Source organism: Hibiscus syriacus, unplaced genomic scaffold (assembly GCF_006381635.1).
Source record: "Hibiscus syriacus cultivar Baekdansim isolate YM2019G1 unplaced genomic scaffold, ASM638163v2 tig00110895_pilon, whole genome shotgun sequence".
Lineage (NCBI taxonomy): Eukaryota > Viridiplantae > Streptophyta > Magnoliopsida > Malvales > Malvaceae > Hibiscus > Hibiscus syriacus.
In genome coordinates this window covers 2,494,163-2,509,859 of record NW_024062903.1, presented here as the reverse complement: position 1 = coordinate 2,509,859, position 15,697 = coordinate 2,494,163, and the positions used below count along the sequence as shown (strand labels likewise).

General features: G+C 33.8%; 1 pseudogene; it reads right to left on the bottom strand.

Moving 5' to 3' along the window:
- Positions 1–1,207: 1,207 nt before the first annotated feature.
- LOC120145949 overlaps positions 1,208–15,697 on the bottom strand; it is a 31,813-nt pseudogene continuing 17,323 nt past the window's right edge.

Here is a 15,697-nt window from a genome sequence, read left to right as displayed (position 1 = left end):
TTTATAAGATATTAATTTTCTATAACAATTTTATTTATTTTGGATTTGAAAATATTTTGCTGGTGAGTTTACTCGTTTCAAGCCCAACAACAAAAGGCTTGTCCCTTTTTCATTTTTGGACTTTTTATTTTTTAAAAAATGCTTTTCTAAAATTTATTTATGGGTTTAATATAATTCAAAACAAATAATTCAGAAATGTAATTCTGGTTTCAGAAAACAAATAACAAGAAGCAACATAAAATCTATCTGCAAAAGACTAAATGTAATACCATACTTGAATTCCATCAAGCAAACCCTGTACTGATTCATTTAATGTTTGCAAATCTGGAGAGGTTTTACCTAGCAACATAAAATATATCCCATTGGTGAGAGTTTGAACAATTAGGAAAGGAGATAAATTACCACAAATGGACAAGAGAAATAATTACCATACCATTCTGAGAATGATCAGTGACAAAAATATTTAGAAAATCGAAACACAGTATTACAGATGGAGACTTGATCTTCAATTTGACATTTAAATGTTGAATACATTCACGGACGAACACAAAATTTTATATTAATGAATAAATTTATATCATTTTAACGGGTGAAAATAAATTATCAATAAAAATTACGAAAGACAATCTAAATTATACTAGAATCGACTGCAATTCAGATCACACGCCTCTAACAATATTCAAGAAGACAGCACATACAAAGGGTCTCATACTGCCGGTAAATACATCAATCAACATTTTACATTGCTTCTCGAAAATCTAAAGGTATAATTTTGCATACTGTAATCTTCTGCGAGACCCCTTAATAGATACTAATACATGCCCTGTTTTTAGGATCAGATGAAATTGATTGAAGGTCTTTCTTGCTTTCAGACACATTTGATCAGACCAGTCATTGGTTTCAGAAACACATGTTAAATGTAATTGAGATGGATAATGAAACTGCTTTTTTGCAGCATTTAGAGATTTTACTGTCATGAAACTTTACATTGGAATAGGTTTTATGGTGAAAAGCCATTGTAGCAGCTGCTGGCCTTTATGAGCTTTACAATTTACATGAGCTGCTGCATGAAAAAACTCTAATTATGTTCAGTTTTATGCTTTTCTATTGTTAGCTGGGCATGAAACTGTGATTATCTTTGTTGAAGGCCATCTTATTGATAGGAATACAGTACATGTTGGATCCATTAAAATGAAATCACTGAGAATTAATTTTCATTTCCTTCGGATGTACAGATTCTATCAGTCTCTGATTTAATTCTATGTCGCCCTCGGCGGAAGGGCCACAAAATTGCTAGCCAGTTGCCTAAGCCTCCAACATCTTCTGCCGTTTCTGGATGAAACCTCGGGTTCGGAGAAATAGTTGCAGTTAGATTGTTCATCGACACTGCTAACTGGCAACTAGTAGCGGCAAACAGGGCAAGAATTGTGAAGCCTTAACCAAGGCACGATGCAATCATTGTGGTATATATGGTTGCAAGGCAACTCCCTTGCCTTTCCACTGATCTCGAATTCCTCCTTACAAACTGGACATTGCGAATCATGGAGTAGATGTAATTCCGAAACACGGTTGGAATTGCATTGATTGTCGACTCTGGAGCCAGGGGTAGTCCTGGCCTGTCATTTTGTGTTAGTTTCTCTATCAACTCATTTAGTCCCGGTCCGAAAAAGAAGCTCCTTGGATCAAGACCAGGGCGTGCAGGGGTTTCATGAGGCAGAGTTGGATCAATACCAGTATCGAATAGCCTGATGGGAGGATCCATAAGAAGTGAAAGTGCTTCCAACCAACGAGCTTCAGGGGATGCATCAAAAGCAGTGAAATCAACAACCATCCTTGGTCTGGTGATTTCCATCTCGCAAACAAACTGCCCGTGACATTGAGGGCAGATGATCTCGTGACGATTCGTAGAGGCTGTCGACACTAGTTTTTATCCTGTTCATATATATTATTGTTATTATTATTATTATTATTATTATTATTAGTATTAGTATATTATTTTTATTATTACAAATAATATAACAATATGGAGGCCCATTTACAAAGCCCAATATGATAAATCAGGGCCCAAATACAAAACAACCCGAATGCCCATTTACAAGTAAAAACCCATATCCGACCCAGTTGACCCGAGACAAATCCAAACCCGGAGGCCCATAAGTACATCCAACCTGAGAGGCCCAACAGACCCGATCTAGGCCCAGATGATCCAGAAGGCTCGAACTCAGCAGTTAGGGTTTCCCATGCTTCTTCAGTGCCACCAACAACCCTCTACCGTTAGATCTAAAGACATCCAATGACCACAGATGATCCAGCAGAAACCCTAGGGTTTCATTACAACCCTAGGGTCTATTCCGGCCGCTCCTCCAGATGCTCCAAACATCGACTGCTACGCCACCACCGCCTTAACAGAATACTCCAGAAGATAAATGAGGACCACACACTTCATCTCTCTATGGTGAGTCACCACTGTAGGTCCGGTGACTCATCGGATTTCATCATTGCAGCCGGGTACCCAGGGGGCTATATAAACCCCCGATCTTGCAAGCAAAGACACACAGACAGAGGGCAACGAAAGAGACGAAAACATAAAGAAACAACGAGAGAAAAGAGAGCTAATAACGAAGGTAATCAACGAAAACAACCAAGAAATCACCAAGCAGTAGCAACGAAAGAAAATAGAGAAAAGACCGATAGACTTACCCACGGCCATCGGAGGTTTCAAACGTCGTCGGAAAGTTAAAAAGCCAAAGGTATAACCTCAGATCTAGCCCGATTGGGGAGTTTTTAGGATAAAAGGTTATCGATTTTAGTTTTAAGGTAAAACGAGGAACATTTTGGGGGTAAATTTTTGAATTCCGGCCACCGTGAATGGTGGTCGGCGGTGGCTGGAGTCGCCTGCGTATGGTGGTCGGCCGGTGACCGACGTCCCTCCAACGAGGGAATCCTAGAGAGAACCGAGAGCTTCTTTCTCTAAGAGAGAGAAACAAAGAGAGGAAATGAGAGGGTTAGGTCTCTTTGGCCCGAATATGGCCTATTTATACCCTCTCCCATACGACGTCATTTTGGGGGAGGGACTTCTGTGTAATTTTCACGTGGGAAAATTACATCCGCTGTCCCTCAGGCTTTGTAAACTTCCATTATAGTCACTGAAGTTGATTTCCGTGCATTTCAATTTGATATTCTAATTTTGTTTTATTTATATTTTAGTCACTAATCAATATATTTATATATATTTAGGGTAAATATCTATTTTAGTCCATGCTATTCTAATACTTTATATTTTAACCCGTATAATTAATTATGTTTAAATTACTCTAATAGTATCTATATTTTGTAATATTTTGAATTAGGCCCATTATTTATATTTTTTACAATTTAACCATTGAATTTTAATACTTTTAATTTTTAATATTACTTTTATTTTATTTACATTTTTAGTACCTAAAATATGAAATAATTGCACTAGTAACCTAGGATTTTGATATTTTCACATTTTAATCATTAAATTTATTACATGTACTCGGGTTATTTTATTTTATACAGTAAATCATAAAATATTTTCTTAACTGATTAGGAAAGTATTTTAAATGATTTGTTGGTATAAAATAATATCCTTAATGTTTTTATGGGATTATAGGTTAAATTAAGTATAGATTTATAAATTTTATTGCAAAGACATTAATTAATAAACAAATGTACCAATTTTGGGCGTTGTGGGGGTGCTAATCCTTCCCCAATCGTAACCGACTCCCGAACCCATTTTCTGGTAAGTAGACCCTTTTTTGTGTTATTTTAATACTATTCGTATGAATTTTATTAAAATAACATGTCATTTTTGGTGACCAATCACACCTCAATGAATGATAAGTGGTGACTCCTTAAAATTGTGTTTTATCTGATTCAAAGAAGAAAATCACTTACTTTTCCGAGACGAGATTTAGAAAGCAACGACACTTGATTTTGCTGAGCAAATATCGTCTCGACAGCTTGGCGACTCCGCTGGGGATTTTTTTAGAGAGTCAAGCCACTAATTTATTAATTAATTGTCTTTGCAATTAAAATTATAAATTTGTTTTAATTTAGTTTTTGACCCCTTGTTATTTAATAACCATATTTTTGTATAAATAGTTGTACTAACTTGTTCATTAATGTTTTCAGATTTAATTGTGTGTTTTTAGATTTAAAGAATAAATTTGTGTGTTGTACATTGTTTTTTCTTTTTATGCTTTTCCTCACACACTGTGCACTACATTTTCATGACATGAGCTAAACCCCGTTCTATACCATTTATCTTAAATGAGAAACTACTCCATCGTGTAGTTTTTACCTCCATATGGGATAGAGGACCATTCCTTGAGCTTACATCTTATGTTCCTCGTGTGGTTTTCACCTCCGTATGGACATAAGAAAGTGTGTTCATTAGAATTGAACTCGGTCTGAAAGTCTGTAATGGATCAGGATTGAGGGTTCGACAACCTAAGGGGGCACTGACAAAGGACAATTCGATGAGCCTTTTTACCTTAGAGCCATAACTCAACATATAGTAAACCTAGAGCTTGGGTCTAGATAGAGCTTAACCCAAAAGAGCCTCGAAAGGTTAGCACACAAGGAAAAGCTTGTTTAGTCTTTTAATTTGCTTAGTATTGCTTTATTTTCCGAATAAATGTATATGAACTAGAAATCATGCGGTTAGGTTTATTTTCCAAACAAAGCATGAAACTAGAAAGCATGAGATTAGGATTTATATATAGATACCATGATGGATAGGATCTTTTGTTTCCATTAATTGGTACTAACCATTTTATTTTTCTTATCTTTATCTATTCTGTAAATACATTGTATTTTGCTCTAACTTGTTTATATTGATTTCTTTTGATTGCATTGTATAATCATGGCATAATCAAGGGTATTGATTCGAGAGTGGTTATCATAATAAAAGATTTTCATTATGGATAAAGGGTTTCATGATCAAGTAAACTATAACTCAGCCAGAGAATGGCATCCTGAGGGAACTCCGAGGATAAAAGAGAGTTATGTACCCAAAGATCGTATATCCGTTAAAGAGCAAAAGGAGATACGAGGGATAAAAGAGCAAATGTCCAAAATGATGGTTAGAATATCTGTTTTGACCAATGGAAAAGAGACTCCATCACAAAAAGAGAGAGAGCTCAATAAACCTAATCCTACAATCTCAGATATACAAGGGACTTCTGATCCTAACCAATTTGAGAAATTATGCACAATCACCATTCATATTAACAGTTCATCTGGGAATACTAAGAAAATGTTGACAACATTAGAAATTTCCAGAGATGAGAAGAAATCATGCAATCATAACTTATCATCATTTAAGTGTCATTTCTCAACTTCAGAAACTCAGGATCAATCCAAGACGAAAGGGGGTTCTCATTTTGATGATATCCCTATATCATATAAGGAGTTATATGAGCAACTACTAGAAGCGAGAGAAGTGGCTCTGCATTATGTGAAACCTTGGCAACCTTCTTATCTAAATTGGTATGATGTTAATGTTCGTTGTGAATATCATGCCGAAATTCAAGGAAATTCCATTTAGAACTGCACCGTTTTCAAACATCGAGTCAAACTTCTCTTGGATTATAGAATTCTAGATTTCGAGGTAAAAGATTGACCTAGTTTGGTCACTGATTATCCTGTCAGGTTGATACCAAAGTATTCAAAGGTAAGAGTATCAGTGAGGATGTAACATCCTAAAAGTCGGGTCAGTGACTAAAATGTAAAATTTGGAAACTTTCTACTTAATTCTGAAATAAGTTAAAAGTTTAGGGACTTAAGTAAAGGATTTTGGATTAAATAGTAAAGATGGATAAACTAAAGGGGTAAAATGGTCTTTTCATAGGAAAGATTTTTATCTTCCCTTTTTGAGTAATATAAAACGTGGGAAATGCGAGAAAACATCCAGAGTTTTCTTCTCTTCTTCTTCATTCTCTTCTTCTCCAGCGTGAAGCTCTTAAGCAAAGGTGAGTTAGTTTTCTTTTGGTTAATTCTTAAGAGTCAAGCATGGTTTTTTATTAATGAAGCTTTAAGAAAGATGATGGAAGGAAAAAGGGACTTAGAAACTCAAAGAGTTTTGAGTTATGAATGATTTTAGATATGGAGGGTCTAAGTGAAAATTTGAATTAGAGAGTTTAAATGAATTTGGAGGTTGAATTTGACTTGTCATTTATGAGAATAAGAAGTTATAAGAGTTATAATTAAATTTGGATAACATGGAAAATTTTGTATGATTATTGGTTTTAAGAATTTGAATGATATATGGTAGATAATAAGGTATGAGAAGGATAGAATTTAGTTAAAATGGGTTAGTTAAAATGGTTGTAGTTAAGTTTGGTGGTATGAAATGAGCTTTATATGAGGATATTTAGAGAAGAGTTGATGAATTTTCGGGTGAAAAAGCTTGTTTTGAGCAGAGGGTATCGGTACCCTATGAATGTGTACCGATACCCCCCTTGAACAAAAAATCACAGAATGCCATGAGGGTACTGATACCTTAAGTAGGGTATCGATACCCCCTAAAGTAAAAATGAATATTGGTTTATTAAGTTCGTTTAAATTTTTAGTATCGAATTACAAGGTGTAGGTATCTAATAATTGCCTTAAATTATATAATTATGTAGATACAGAGCCTAAATGAGTTCCGGAACCATTGACAAGCAAGATCGATCAAGGGAAAGATAAGAGATCGATATTGACTAGTGAGGCCAGATGAGTGCATATTAGTGATATGCAATGTTTACTGGAAATTTGACTTGCGATAAGTCTATTTCCTAGAGTAATATGCATGAAGTCATGAACGTGAGCATAGTTTGATATGATTATATGTGCTATATATTGATATGTTTTGTATATGATACATGATTTATATAAAATATTATTATGTGATAATGGAAGATCATAAAATAAGATATGTAAAGATATGCTTGTAAGAAACAAGCCATGTAGGTATATGTTACTGATAGAATAATCAAGCCAAGGTTTATTGTGATACATAAGAATGGGATGTAAACTGCATATAAGTGATAAGTCATGGAGATATGTGACTATGTGAATATTTAAGAGAACAAAATATAAATCAGAAGATAATAAATTAAGAGACTCTATGAAAATGATATATAAATTACAGGACATGAACATAATGATGATACGAACTTATAGGATAAACACTATAGGAAAGAGTGATATACTTAAAAGGAAACTATGATATAAGAGGTATAAACGAAGAACTATAAAACCCTATGAGAAGGTTATGGGAGTTGTGTGAAACTAAATTAAATGGATATAATAAACTCGTATTTAAATAATGTGAGATAAGTGATAAGGGTTATATGTTATTGTACATGTTAGTATAATAAACCATGTAAGCTAGTACAAAAAGAAAATGAGATAAAGATAAATAGCTTTACCTATAGGATTTATATTAGATTATATGCTGGTATGATAACTTGAAAAAGTGAATTGAGTTCTATGATATTGATAAATGTGAGTATAAAAGTACAAACCATAATTTATATGATATGAATAAGTTATTATATGTACATGATGTATGTTATGAGATGTGATCTATGTGATTACATGAGAAATTATATTGATTATATGAGTATATGTATATGTATATGTATATGTGAATGATATGAAAATGAACTACGTGACTATGTGTAATCTTATGAAAATGTGACAATGAGCTATGTGAAAGAACTATAAGATTATGTGTATATATGATATGAATATGTGAATGTGTGATAACATAAATATTAATGACCATGTTATATGTCATGAGAGCTAGAGGTATAGTTGGCATGCCAATAGTCGACGGTCTACGCGGTCTTTCGGGACATATATGTATTCTTTGGAACATGTGTGAGGTCTTTTGAGACACATACTTGATCCTTGGCATATGTATATGATTCTTAATGAATTTCTACGTGGTCCTTAGGGACAATCTTATATGGCACTTCGGTGCATTTCTACGCGGCACTTCAGTGCAATTCTACGTGGCACTTTGGTGCATTTATACGAGTTGTGGTGATAACATTAGTGCACAACCTCTATAGACTCACATATCTATAGTTCTCACATGTGTACATGGGCCATTAAAGATATAATATTCGAAAATTCTATGTGATGTTATATGTTTGTTTGGTGAAGTGATTTATGTGATATGATGATTTGTATATATCTTGTTTAAGAAGAATATATACAAGAACATATGACTAAAAGATAAAGAAAGCAAATAAGACTATTAAAGAGATAATGATAAATTTATTACATACGATTTATATGCTTCGTGTTACGAAACATGTTACCAGAATTATAAGATGATATGTGTGTTTATTTGTGAAACAATATGTATATGTATGATATACAAAATGTAATAAGTATAATATATATATTAAACATGAGTAATAATAATCGCTAAAATGAAATGATATGTATATATATATATATGTTTACGTTTGGATGCATTATATAGTTTATCATGATTACATGAAAGGTGCATAATAGGAATTAGTTATCATATGCTATAGTCAGTTTATCTATGCCTCACTAAGTCACCGACTTAGCGTGTGAGTGTTTCATACGTAGGTTCTGGAAAAGCGGGAAGATACATTAAGAGGAGCAAAATAGGTCAGCATTTTCTTTACGAAGTTCAGATCAGAAAAATAATTGTAAATTTTATGTATGTTGTTATATCAATTGTAGTTGACATGTACTAAGAGAATGATATTGAATATGCTCTGATAGGTTTTGTAAGACCAAATGTTTTAGTTAATGAAAATCATTCACTTTCTTAAATTTTGAATTTGAATTTTAACCAATTTGTAAAGAAAATGTTTTGAAAAGTCAACGTGACACCTTGGACTTGGATCCAGGCCGGATACAAGTTGGGGGTGTTACAGAGGACATCCAAAAGGAAAAAGTTCTGCTGAAGTATGAAGCTCAAATACGTCATTTAAAAACTGAAAATGATAAACTGAGTGCAAAAATAGAAACCATGCGTGAGGATTTTCAAAAGATCATTCAAGCTTTTCAAAAGGTTGGTTTAGGAAATACCTCGGAAGAGTGGATAATAGGGGTCACAAAACTGAATTTTTTTTACAAGAAACACTAAGATCGGGGCAAAAGGTTTTTTCATGATCTACGGGTTGCAGAAGAAATGCGCGATACAACCGACATGAAGTTGTAAAGTTTTCAAGCCAAAAATAAAATATTGAATAAGATTATAATCAACATGGAAGATTCATATCATATCCATCAGTGTGGAGTTGAAGCTGAACTAGAAGAAACTAAAGCCAGAAATAAGAAATTGATGACATTTTTGGATAATGTACAAGAACTTATTGACCACAAAGATTCCCCTATAAGGAAAAATGAACAATATTGTCTACAAATCCAAGAATTGACATGTAAGATGAAGGAAAAAGACAATGTCATAAAGGAAGTTGTTGCCCAGGCAAACAGTGTGGCTCATAAATTGATTGATTTAGCTGGCTTTACGCAAGTGTTAAAGCAGATTGACAACTCTACACCTGAGCATGAGTGGAAGTTAATTTGGATTTTAAGGAAAATAGAGAAATTAGGAGTGAAAGCTATCCCTTATATGTAAAGTTTATTTGATGTATCAAAACTTTTGTGTTCAATAAAAGTTGTGTTAAGATAATCACTCTCAAATGATACCTTATGAATACATTTCCATTGCACATTTTGCATTCTCATTTTTGCATTTTTGCATTTACATTACATTTATTTATTTAAGTATTACTACATACATATAAATAATTCATGAAAGGTTTTGTAATAGTAAAACTGAGATCATTCATTCATATTACTGTATCATCATCATGGAAACAATGGGGCAATCTTACGAGGGATCACAAGATCAGCTGCAAGAATAGTTTGACGGGTTACAACCAACATAAGGATCTCTACAAAATGAATCGAATTAGACTGCTGATGAAGAAGAAATAACTGCTAAAAAGAAACAATGCTATAAGATTAATGTGTCGAGAATGATAACATACCCTGGGGCATCACACTCGAACCTAAAGAATAACCTCATTAGCTATACACAATATGAGGACAGATTCAAGTAGGTGAAAGAAGCAATCAGAAATATGAAAGGTGTTAATGTCTCCCTCAAAGAATTAGATGCAAGAGAACTCAGTTTGGTTCTAGATTTGGTTATCCCCCATAAATTCAGGATGCCTAATTTTGAGAAATATGATGGAACCAGTTATCCCTTAATCCACCTGAGAATGTTTTGCAGAAAAATAGAAGGGTACCTAAATTTTGATGATTTGTTAATTTAATCCTTCCATGATAGTCTCGTTGGGCCAACAGTAGTATGGTAAAATTATTTGATCCAAGAACAAATCAAGAGATGAGTTGATCTAACTGATGTATTTTTGGGACAATATCGATATGTTAAAGTTTTAGCTCCCAAATATAAATATTTTCAAGGTATAAAGATGAAAGCCAATGAAAGATTTAAAGATTATGCCTTAAGATGGATAGGAGTGGTAGCATAAGTTTAACCTCCCATGTTAGAAGAAGAGATATCAAATATGTTTCATGATTCTCTTCCAACTCATTTCTATGAGTTAATGCTGACAAATTCGACAAATGAATTTAAGCATCTTGTGACAAGTGGAGAATTGATTGAAAATGCAATCAGTGAAGGAAATTTAAAAGTCCCTTCCAAAAGCCCAACTGATCAAAAAGTGAAGGCTGATAATGTGAATGAATGTCACATCTAAAGTCCCCGCAATCGCAAAAGAAAAGGAGCAATTAGTGGTTTAGATCGACCAAAGAAATTCATACGATCGAGAAATACTTTGGAGGTGTTCCAAACTTCTATCTCAGATCTGTACCCTCATTTGATTAAAGGTCAATACATCACACCGATGCCAAAAGTGCCACCAAACCTTTATGCTCATATCTATGATCATGATAGTGTTTATGATTTCCACTTAGGGGTATCTGGCATTCTACAGGGAATTGTAGACCATAGTTAAAAAAAATAGAGGTGCTTGTTGACAATGGGACCTTGACACGAGAATTGGTGGAACAATGGATGACAAACTCAAGTGGGGCATCAAAGCATGATTAAGTCAATTATCATCACATTGGATAAGTAATGGGGTATCCTGATCAAAGAATAGATCATTTCATCAGTTATGGAACTTTATCGTATTTTGCAACATCTTGTTTGAACATGTTTTTTTATTCCTTTCTCTGCCTTTTTGTAATAAATAAATTTGTGTTGCTTTTAAGGTTATGAACATTGAATCAATTTTGCAATCTTGCCAATTCTTTGAATATCAATGGGATTAAAAACTCTTTATGCTTAGAGTTATACATCTTTTACAAAGTATCAAGATTGAAAACTGGTAAAACAATAACCATTGACCTTACCTCAGAAGAAATACACCCAAACACCATACCATCATTTTACAAATATGAGATAGCCTTCTACTATTGCAAGGAATTAGACAAAATGCTTGTTATTTATATATAGGAGCGTGTAACATGGGGCATCTTTTGTGTAACATTACAAAACTGACTAAACTACTCTTCTATTGATGATGTTCGGTGATGAACATAATCTTCACAAATCGGTAAATCTAGTTTAAGTCAGTTGCTTTGGAATTGAACTCTAACGATGAGATTTTCTGACTTCCATCAAAACACCTAGACTATAACAAGTTCTTCTTAACAAGCTTAAGAAGTTTGAGCCGTATACCCATGTTATATTATTATATATACAATAAAGCTTGAGTTGTCCCTCTAGAACAATTGGTTAATTGCCCCAGCTTTATGTATAATATTAAGCTAGCCTATTGTATTACTATTATATGTAATAAAGCTGTCCCTCTACAACAATTGGTTAATAGCCTTAGCTTTATGGATAATTTTCAATAAAGCTGAATTCAGCTAGCCAAAATGGAAAAAGGTTACTAAATAAAAAATAGCTGTAAAGATGGACTAAAGGAGTTAAAAAACACCTGTTATAGTCAACCTCACACGAGCACACAAAATTTTTGTTTTTAGACCGATATTTTCACACTGCCTTGGTTAGAGGAGTCTAAATGGAAGATTCGAAGAACCGAAATAGAGGTATTCTAGAAAGTCTAGTAATTGGCTATGCTAGTTGCGTCATTTTGTCCGCATCCGGTTAAAATACCAACGCAAGAAAATGAGGCATGTGGCAATGTTCACAAAGAGTGAGGGAGGAGTGACATTTGTAATAGATGAAATTTTAGAAAATAGGAAAGCCAACCTGAAACTAACCCATCAATTTTGATACTTCTCAAAGAACTATAACTCTAAAACATTAAAGAGCTGTTGATTCTTTTGATATTCTTTGAACTCATGCTTATAATTTGATTCTATTGTGAACCTATAAGGGGCAATATTTTACAAAATTCTTTCATTCTTTGATAAAGAAAGGAGGAAAAACATTTTCAAATAGTACAATCTCAAATAAGAAAGGTTTTTTAAGTAGATGATGCCTATTCTACCTCTATTGGAGAAAAAGGATAAGCGATGCCAGAATGATGAAGCATTTCACATTCTTGAAACCAAGTGGTCCGAGAGACCAGAAAGTCTGTAAAATTAAACTTGTAACACTCTCTTGTGACATTATCAGCAACTCATCAAGAAGAATTACCCTATTCAAAAAGGGCACATATATCAGAGCATATAAAAAAAGGTAAGAATATGACCAGTCATGAAGAAGATGATCACCTCATTCGGAAGAGGCACATATCTCAGACATTTCTATCATAAGGATTGATCACTTTTTAAGTTTGTGACAACATGAAGAGAATCCCTCAAGATACTTGACAACACTGCTGTTTAGTAACACTAGAATTATAACATTCAAGATAAATAGATTTGGGCACGAATAGAGCCACGAGTACCCACAATGGGGCATTATCAAAGTTGGACCTCGTGGGAATCATGGGATTCAAATCCAATGAACATTGAGAGTAAGCCTTACAACATAGAATGTTGGGACATCTTGAAGGCTCACATCAATATGTTGGAGCATATTGAAGATTTGTATCCTTTTTGGGTATATTTGAAGGCCAATTTTAGTAAGGAATTAATGTCCAGACATTTTGCAAGCCTGGTTCAACCTGAATTATCATCAAATGTTGAGGCATGCTGAAAGCCCAATTTAGCCAGAATAGAATATTGAGGCATTTTGAAGGCTCACATAAGTATGAAAAGTGTTGGGGCATTCATATATGCAAATGATGGAGCATTTTTGGGAGACCTATATTATCCAGGAATATAAGATCATTGATTTGAGAAAATATTTCCAATGAGATAGAAAGGTATGAAAAATGAAAATGGTGAAACAATGACAGTCGAGCTCATCATACATAATTGCTTTGCTCATCATACAGTTGCATTATTCTGGTAATTTGATGCTGACAAGTTCCCACTTGTATTCCCACAGAACATTGTTCTTAAGTGTCCTTGTGACGTCATACCATAGCTCCGAACACTATGCAAAGAATTCTTTGGTTGAGAAATCTAGGCAGAAGCCACAAGAAAGAATGAATGTGTTGTCAAATGTTTTATGAACCAGTGATTATGGTGTTGAACTAATGTTGCGATCAAGATGAAGTTTGCCTTTTTCAACCCAAGGTTAGAAGTAAGAAATGATGAAGATTTCTTTCCACGAAAGGGGCGTCGAAATTTTAACAACAAGGAACTAGTGGAGCCAACTAAAGTTGAATGATATGTTATTGTTAAACATCTCGATATGGTCTAAATAGTCTTGTTCGAGATCTAATTAGATATGGAGACATGAAAGGAATTAGGATAAGTAATCCTTGTGATGTGTTTCAAAAGTCAAATCAGAATAAACATCTACATTATCCAAAGATGATAGATTCTCTTTTCAAAGATAAGAGCTTTATTGGATTTCTACACAAGTTTAGGCGAAGAAATCCAGTTTTATCAAAGATGCAAGTTGATCAGATGGTTCTTCAGAAATGCAAGCTTGATAGCATAAGTTGCTACACTAATATTTTGAAGAAAACCCTAGAAATGAATGATCAAGTGGAAGACGATTGAATTCACCACTTTGGAATCAAATGAAGAATGAACCAACATTGTTTGCATTCCTAAGAACATCATTTGCTTAAAAGAAAATGCATTACTTTAATACATTTGATTGCATTTGCATAAACACATCTTCATATGAAAAAACATAGAATATGCATTAACAAAATACCTTACAAGTAAGGTAGAATTCAAATCACAAATGCATGAATCACGTTAGGAGAGGTAAACATCTAAAGAATAGATGGACACAATCCACAGAGGAAGAATTATTTTTGGGGCATGTTACCCAACCAACAAGTTGTTTCGAAAAATGAGAAAATGATTTTCAAAGTTTCTCATTTAATGTTATAGAAAATGAAATTCTTGAAAAATAAGAAGTTTCTTACCCAGTAAATTATTTCCCACAAATTTGTCAATCCTTCGGGTTATCTGTCAGTCTTTCGAGCATGATGCTTAAATCCTTCGGGTCATATGTCAGTCTTTTGAGCAAGATGATAAGTCCTTAGGGCCATCTGCCAGACCTTTGGGTAGGATGTTTACATATGATTTTCGCATGAAAATGAGAAAGCGATTTTCAAAGTTTCTCATTTAATGTTCTAGAAAATGAAATTTTTGAAAAGTAAGAAGTTTCTTAGCCAGTAAATTATTTCCCACAAATTTGTAAATCCTTCGGATCATCTGTCAGTCTTTCGAGCATGATGCTTAAATCCTTAGGGTCATCTATCAGTCTTTTGAGCAAGATGATAAGTCCTTAGGGTCATCCGTCAGACCTTTGGGTAGGATGTTTATATATGATTTTCACATGAAAATGAGAAAGTGATTTTCAAAATTTCACATTTAATGTTCTAGAAAATGAAATTCTTAAAAAGTAAGAAAGTGATTTCCAAAGTTTCTTACCCAGTAAATTATTTCCCACAAATATGTAAATCCTTCGGGTCATCTGTCATTCTTTCGAGCATGATGTTTAAATCCTTAGGGTCATCTGTCAATCTTTCGAGCTAGAAGATAAGTCCTTAGCCATCCGTCAGACCTTTGGGTAGGATGTTTACACTTTTTATTGACTTCCTAGTAAAAAGAAGTCAATATTTTATTTCCTAATAAAGAGAAGTCAACTGGACAAAAACTTATTGTCTTTTTTTCTTTTGCCCTATTCTTGTTGACACAAGAATGAACAAAGAGGGGCAACTGTCGACACTAGTTTTTGTCCTGTTCATATATTATTATTATTATTATTATTATTATTATTATTATTATTATTATTATTATTATTATTATTATTATTATTATTACAAATGATACAATAATATGGAGGCCTATTTACAAAGCCTAATACGATAAATTAGGGCCCAAATACAAAACAACCCGGATGCCCATTTACAAGTAAAGACCAGATCTGACCTAGTTTACCCGATCAAACCCAAACCTGGAGGCCCAGAAGTAGATCCGACTCGAGAGGCCCAACAGACCCAGTCCAGGCCTAGATGATCTAGAAGGCCCGAACTTAGCAGCTAGGGTTTCCCATGCTTCTCCAATGCTGCCAGCAACCATCCACCGTTGGATCTGAAGGGATCCAATGACC